At 37.3% G+C, this 8506-nt stretch overlaps 1 long non-coding RNA gene across 1 annotated transcript; it reads right to left on the reverse strand.

The window, feature by feature from the left end:
* Positions 1-4412: 4412 nt before the first annotated feature.
* LOC146923209 (uncharacterized) lies at positions 4413-5557 on the reverse strand. Its single transcript, XR_015010894.1, has 3 exons — positions 5469-5557; positions 4785-5029; positions 4413-4651 (listed from the first exon to the last, which is right to left on the reverse strand). It is a non-coding gene; the product is annotated as an uncharacterized LOC146923209 (long non-coding RNA).
* Positions 5558-8506: the final 2949 nt, after the last annotated feature.

Genomic DNA, 8506 nt, shown 5'->3' on the forward strand with positions numbered 1-8506 from the left:
TTACATGAAGTTTTTGTTTTGAATTTTTATTTGCAAAAATCACTACATTAGACTATAACATTACTTTGTTTTGGCAAAGTAATGACTTTGATTCTATATTCATTTTTGTTGATTTCCATATTCATTTTTGATGATGCAAACTAAATGTTGTTGATTTGCTTCTTTGAGATTGTGCATATCGATCACTCTCAATTATGACTTAGTTTGATTGTTTCTGAGTTTAAATGTAACTCTACGATTAATAGTATAGCCAATTTGATATTTTATGTATGAAACTCTACAAAAACCCGTGCATCACACGGGTTAGAGTCTAGTTAGAATTACATTGTGTTTAGTGTGCCAGCTGAAAATGTCAGCTGTGCCACCTGTCTAGTTCTAACTGCCTCATCAGATTGTGATGAGGTGGCATAGTTACACTTCTTTTATAAATACTTTCACTGTAACAAAACTCATTAACAATAATAATACAATTCACTTTTCACTTTAGTCTCTTCTAGATCTCTCTCTCTCTCTCTCTCTCTCTCTCTCTTCTCTTTCATTCGGTTATGGTATCATAGAGCTCTGGTTGCATCCATAGCGTCTGAAAGCGAACAACAAACTCCACCGCCTTCTCCACCACCGCCAACGCCACCGTCTCCGGTGACGGTTATTCCTCCAAACGATGACGAAGATCTACCTCGCGTCAAATTTCAGTTGAAAATCTAAGAAAAACTTAATGAAAAGAACTTTATGATATGGCATAAACAAGTAGAACCTATTATCAATGCTCACAATCTTCAAGATTACATCTATTATCCAGAAATTCCTCCTCAGTTTGTTCCGAATCCGAACTGGACTGCGCAGATCGAAAATTTGGTGTATCGCGCATGGAATCGTCAAGATCAATGGCTTCTTTCGTGGTTCCAATCGACTCTCTCTGGATCGATTATGTCTCACGTTCTTGGATGTACAAGATCGTACCAACTTTGGGAGCGTATTCATGCTCACTTCTAGAAACTCACACGTGCGAAAGCGCGTTAGTTACAATCAGAGCTTAGTGCCACTACTCTTGGTGATCGTTCCATTTATGAGTATCTTCTATGCATCAAGAATCTGGTTGATGCTCTCCCTTCGGTTGGAGATCCAATTCCTCCACAACAACACTTTGACGTTGTGCTTGAAGGTTTTCCTCAAGAATTTGGACCGGTAATCGCAGTTGTTGAGAGTAAATTCGAATATATTGAGCTTGAAGAGGTTGAGGAGCTACTGATTGGACATGAAATGTGATCTGAGAAGTTCAAGAAGTCTGCTGCCATTGAAATAGCATATATCAATCTCACTCAAGCTAAGTCTCTTTCTGAATCCTCTTATGGTAACTCTGATTCTTCTACATCATCTCAGGTAAATGCATCTTTTGATGCTTCTTCTTCTTCTTCTTCGCAAAATTATTCTGGTTTTGGTGCACATAGGGGAGACCGTGGTGGCTCTCGTGGAGGCCGTGGCAGGGAATGATTTGGTATTGTCCAATACCAGGTGTGTTTTAAGTTTGGGCACCTTGCCACCATGTGCCATCACATGTTTAATAAGTACTTTCAGGCTCCAATACTAGCTGATTTTCAAGGATACTTAGCATTTCAAGCTTCTTATCTTAACCCCTATGCATCAAATAACTTTGGTTATGGGGTACCTAGACCAACCAATCCACCTAGACCTCCCATTTTACCCTCACCTTACCCACTCCAGTATCCCACACCTTATCCTCCGCCCTACACTCAACCTAATGTCATGCTCACAAGTGCCACTATTGTCCGTCCCAATCCCAACACCTCTTGGTTTCCTGACTCTGGAGCCTTCTGCCATGTTACCAAAAACTCTCACAACATTCAACAATGCTCTCCCATTGAATGTCCTGACCAAATACTCATAGGAAATGGTCAAGGTCTGCTTATTTTATCTTCATGCTCTTCCATTTTTCCTTCTCTCTAACTCAAAAGTTTCTTTAATACTTGACAAACTTTTACATGTTCCTTCAATTACCAAAAATCTTATAATTGTCAGTAAGTTTGCATTTCATGCGGACGAGTGTTTTGTGAAATCTCAGGGCAGTAGTCAAATTCTCCTAGAAGGCTCAGTAGGCAAAGATGGTTTTGTATGAATTTCCAAGGTTGCCTCTTCAGCTGTCAGCCTCAAGCTTCCCATCCTGTTTAGTCTCTAGTTCTTCTGTTTCTTCTTATAATACTTTAAATTATGTTCCCATTGTATCAAATTCCATTTCTCCTAATTCTCAGTTTACTTGGGATTTAAGGCTTGGACATCCCAACCTAAATGTTTTTCATATTGTAATGAACCATTGTAAGATTCCAGTTATCAATAAAAATGTCTTTGAATTTTGTTCTGCGTGTTGTATGGGTAAGGCTCATCGTTTGTATGCTCCCTCATCCCTTTCTCATTACACCACTCCTTTAGAGCTTGTTTACAGTGACCTATGGAGTCCTGCACCTCTGTCCTTTTCTACAAATTACTCTTATTACATTACCTTTGTTGATGCTACCACCAGGTTTACCTGGATTTATCTTCTTAAAAATAAATCTGAGTCTTTATCCATTTTTAAGCAATTTAAAGCCATGGCTGAACTGCAATTTGGCTTCCCTATTAAGTCTCTTCAGACTGGTTGGGGAGGTGAGTTCAGGCCTTTCACTAAATATCTTTTTAAACTTGGTATCAATCATAGGCTCATCTGTCCTTATACATATCACCAAAATGGTGTTGTTGAGCGTAAACATAGACATATAGTTTATTTGGGTCTCACTCTATTGAGTCATGCATCTCTTCCCCTTAAGTATTGGGACCATGCCTTTCTCACAGTTGTCTACCTCATCAATAGACTTCCTTCTACTACACTTGGTTAAATTACCCCTTACTTTAGTCTCTTTGGTCAACATCTTAACTATAGGTTTCTCAAAGTCTTTGGATATGCATGTTTTCCTCTTTTAAGACCCTATAATCCCCACAAATTTGACTTTAGGTCTCATGAATGTTTGTTCTTACGGTATTCCACCTCTCGCAAAGGCTACAAGTGTCTCTCTCCTAGTGGACGTCTTTTCATTTCAAAAGTTGCGTTATTCAATGAATCATGTTTTCCTTACCATGACCTATTCCCCTCCTGCTCTCAGTCCACTAGTGTTTCCCCAAAACCTATTACCCTTTCACCTAATCCCCTTGTTTCTTCTGGCCTCACCACTCCTTCATCTACATCACCTATCGCACTTGTTGCCTCACCCCCTTTAGTCACTCCTTCACAACCTACCCACACTACTCTCAATGCATCCTCTCCCTCTAACTCAGCCAACCTCAACAATCCTACTTCCAACACTATACCAAAGAGTCCAACCTCTTCTCTTCCTCCACCTCCACCATATAATACTCACTCAATGATGACCAGAACCAAAATTGGCATCTCCTTACCTCGCCTTCTTGCATTTGTCTTTCTTACTCATTCTGAACCAAAAACTGCCAACAAGCTCTTAAAGACCCTAACTGGCTCTCTGTCATGCAAACTGAATACCAAGCCATAACCAGAAATAACACATGGACCCTTGTTCCCCTCCCCCCTCATAGGAAAGCTACTGGGTGTAAGTGGGTGTTTAAGATAAAAGGGAATGTTGATGGTTCCCTCAATAAATATAAGGCCAGACTTGTTGCAAAAGGTTTTCACCAAATGCATGGTTTTGATTTTCATGAAACTTTTTCTCCTGTTATCAAGCTAGTTACTATTCTCCTTATTCTTACATTGACTGTCACTCATAAATGGCCAATCAAAGCAATTGGACATTAATAATTCCTTTTTGAACGGTTTTATGGATGAAGAGGTCTATATGGAACATCCATCTGGTTTTATCTCCTCTGATCCCTCTTTGGTTTGTAAATTGCACAAAGCCTTGTATGGTTTAAAGCAGGCCCCTAGGCAATGGTTTGAGAGACTCAATGGTACCCTCACTCAGCTAGGTTTTCATAATAGCAAATGTGATCCTTCTCTCTTTATATTTAATAAGAATTAACTACTAGAAAAAATGCATTTTGCGACTTTTAAAATGACTGATTGTGACTGTTAGAAGGGTCACAAATGTACATTTGCGACTGTTCCCCAACAGGCACGGATGTTGGGGTCGCAACTGTCATTTGCGACCCTTCATAAAACAGTCCCACCAATTGCCGCAAAAGGTACTGCAACGGTTCCCAATAGTCGCAATTGAAGAGCTTTCACATGGTTTTGAAGGGACTTGCGACCCTTCTCAACTGTCTCAATGTAGGCACTTTAATTTAATTTAAATGGGCTTGCGACCCCCTCACAACAGTCGCAATTGTTTAGTTTTTTTAATTAAAAAAATGGGGGAATTTTTGTTGACAATTTAAATAAATATATTAATGAATACTTAAAATACAGAAATATATAACTAAAATTATCTAAATCCTATTCATATGAATCCACAAAAATGTTACAAAATCAAACAGGGAAAACATAACAGTTTATGAACTAGACTCCCATCTTTAAGATCTTCATCAGTTGAGTATCCTAACTTTAGGAGAGTTTCTGCCACACACACATGAACCTTAATTGCAAACTTGTAGCAGAATAGACTAATACTCAACCGCTGTAACCCACCGATATAACCTACAAAGTAAAAAAAAAACCTATTTAATCAATATGAAATTCCAATCAACTGATATGAAACACACTGAACATATTGCCTAAAGAAATAGAACTCTTAGTAATACTAGTAGCCATACATCCATGAATATTTTACCTCTATTTTTATTTCTATTGTTTGTTCCTGAAATTTGTTTCAGATTGCTAAAAGGCATAATTTTATGATCAACATCCACACTTTCGTTTTCAATACGTAAGAGGCATAATTACTACCAGCCCTAAAAGATGCAAAGAGATGGAAACAAAAGAAATACAACGGTGTCGTGAATAGGCGGAAATATTGGCACATTGTATGCAGAAGAAGGCAAGCTTGGCCCCAGGCAGCATTTATCTCATCCCATTCTACATAGATGTTTTAAAAATGAAAAATAGTATACATCATATCAAAACAATAAATCTTAAACTTGAAAGAATAAGGATTCAAGATTAAGAACAACAGAGGAGAAAATAATTCAGGATAAAAAATTATAACCATATATTCAAATCATCAAATGAGGGAAGGACAAACACAGCTACAATACAACAATTTATTCTATGAAGGAAATATCAAAACATGACACGCACCATGAAGTTAAACATAACATCAGTTAGTTATCCATACACACATTTATATAAAAAAGTTTAATTCATACATATACAAGTGCACCTAAAGATTTTTTCCCAAAAACAGACAGGACACAGATGTTCTTATGCAAGTTGCTTAAAGTTTTTGATACAAAAGCATCTAAAGATTCTCAATAAAATGTAAGGTAAAACATAAATCAATAAAAAAGTTACAAACCTGATGTGAAATCAATTGAAACTGAAAATTATTGAACTCATGCCAATACCTTCTACACATTCAGACATGTAAAATTAATGATTGACATCTGATAGACGTTTGGCAACTGCACCAAATACTATCGAAGTAGTAAAAATATCGATCCCACGAGGACTGTTTTTAACTTCAATAATTCAATCGCGTTATAGAAATAGGATGTGTAAAGTTTATTTTAGGTTTCCACTAGGCAGTAGATTAGGTTTGATTTTATGAAATCAAATAAAAGAAAATAGAATTGATTAAGAAAATATGGAGAGAGATGAGATGAGATCCTTCGAATCCTCTAAGTTCCCCTAAGTGGTATACAACACCTATTTGTTATGAATCTTCTTCTAATTTACGATGATTAACAAAATAGCTCTAATCAATCCCTTGAATTAGAACCCTCTTCTCAAACTACAACCCCCAATCCCTTGGGTGGTCTAATAATTCTTGAAGGTTTTACCGAACGTTAACCTATTATCACTAACAAACGATTATCTATTCCTAGACTAACCCTGTTAGTTAGAACAATTCAATAAGGTCTAAGTCGAAAGCCATGGTCAGTGGTCATTCGTTCTCACAAAATCAGGTTATATGTGATCAAGATATAAAAAGCATTAAGAACAATTGAATTGAATAAACTAGAATTGAATTCATAAACAAAATAGAGTTTCACAGCAACATGAATCAATTAGGGTTACAAAGAATCATCTCGGATCTAATCTCTAAGAGATTTAGCTACTCATAATTGAGTTTACAAATAGCATAATCAATGATTGAAATAAAACATACATGAATTGGTAAAAGGTTGAAGAAATCGCCCTTCTAGCCGTCTCCGATGTCTCAAAATCGCATTTTGCTTCTCCAAAATCGTAACCCTTGTTCTTCAGTTTGAGTGTAGTATTGTTGTACCCTAATTTTGGACCTAAAAATACTTATTCAATTCTTCTTTTCTTGCATTGTAAGTCATTTGATATGTCTCTGATCAATTATATCTTTCTCTACATTTTATTTCAATGTTATTTGCAAAATTCACATAGAAGGGTATTTTAGTCATTTCAATGTTTCTTTCAGTCTTTTAAAAATTTGTTTGAGTCCTTTCAAATAGTTTGAATAAGTCTTCATTTCAATTCTATGTCAAAATCCATTTCAAAAATTGCATTTGAAGTCATTTTGAGTCAGTTTAGCCCCTAGGGGCATTTTAGTCTTTTCCTGTGTTAAAACCCTGTTTAAATTCTAAAAATTGTCTCTGAGTCTTTTAAATTGGTTTAGATAAATTCTTGCTTTAATTTCCTGTTAAAAATCCATTTTAAAATTTGCATCTGAGTCATTTTTAGTCGTTTTAGCCCCGGGGGCATTTTGGTCATTTCACACGAAATTTCGGCAGAGAGAGGTTACTTTAAAGTACCTCATTTAGGCCATTGGTTCGTTTTAGTCCGTTTTGTCAATTTTAATCATTTCACTTTACGTTATTTTCCGGTTACCAATTTTAATTCATTTTATTTTTATTTTTATTTTAAGTCCTAAAATTCTAAAAATTGCATTTTAGTCCATTTTGTCCAAGTCATCAGTTCTGTACACGTGTCAATTTTTCATTTGTCCATAGGGAGTTAGTTACAGTCCAGTCCACATGGCAGTGTCTTATTGGTCCAGGAATTTACACATCAGATATAAATAATCCAGTCACAGTCAATGGTCAAGGATACCATTCATTCTGTTACAACTCAACACAAACACTTCCACTCTTTCTCTCTCCCCCAAAAACAGATCAAACACAGAAAAAAGTGATGAACACGTTGAAGTTCATCAAGAACTTCATCATCCAAGAACCCTAACCACTTTTCCAGCAACACAATTCATCGCAAAATTGTTCAAATTCGTCCAGTTCACACAAAAATTCAATATCACAGAATCACCATAATACCAAAACTCCTTTCAATTCCACAGAAATCAACACGAATCATCAAAAACGAAACAGAAAATTCGTTAGGTTTTCACAAAATTCGATTGGGTTCGTAATAGTCTCAGTGATTTTCTTCGAAAATCATCATCATTGACCTATGTTTGATCCTCTTCTCGCAATTCAAGCCTAAGGCGATCACGAAGAGAGGAAAACTGAGAGAAAGAAGAAGATGAATCGAAGCAAGCGTTGAATCGAAGAAGAAGAAGAACACATTCACCGGTTTACCTTTGGTTTGTATCAACGACAAAGCGAATACCAGAAGCACAGAGGAAGAATCACCAGGTCTCCCTTCATCTTCTCCGATTGAGTCTCCGTCCAAGAGAAACACAGGTAAACACATGAACCGTCTCGTTTTTTCTCTCAAAACATGCATGAAGGTGTTTCATCCATAGATCGATGTAGATTGGAGTGTTTCGCGAAGTTTCTTGCAAAAAAGTTTCAGAAAACATAAAAATCTTCCAAATCCGAAAGGTTAAGGCTCCGATCTACATGGATCCAGGACTTATTTGTAATGTTTGAGGCCGTATTCGTACTGGAATCAAAAAATAAACGGTGAAAGCTTCAGATCGGAGAATTTAGGTGGCGGTTAGGGTTCCGCCGCCGGAATCTCCGCCGGTGGTGGTCAACCCGCCGGAGAAGATGACTGGAGGTCATAGAGAGAAGTTAGAACTTCTCTCACTAAACCACAACGAAGAGAGAGGCAAGAGTGGGAAGAATGAAGAGAAAACCGGTTCTCTTGTTTTTATAGGGGGAGTGAACCGAGCTGGTTCGCCTGAACCGGTCTGGTTCATCCCCAAACCGGTCTTTCCCTTCATCACCACCCTTGGTTCTTTGGTCTGCCACGTGTTTGTTTGTGGTGCGTTGATCCTGTGTGCCAAATTTGATCTTACCATGCGCTGCGCCCTTTAACCGTCTGATCTAGGGTTTTTAAGATCCTGGATCAATCCAACGTCCCTGATACGTTTGGATGATCCAGGATCCATCTCCCTTTGGGCCTGGACTTCCTTTCTTTGCAGATTTTCGTTTTTTACCTGTTTCTTGCTATTTCTACACT

Source organism: Medicago sativa, chromosome 5 (assembly GCF_051527215.1).
Source record: "Medicago sativa cultivar Bolivia chromosome 5, Bolivia_mono, whole genome shotgun sequence".
NCBI lineage: Eukaryota > Viridiplantae > Streptophyta > Magnoliopsida > Fabales > Fabaceae > Medicago > Medicago sativa.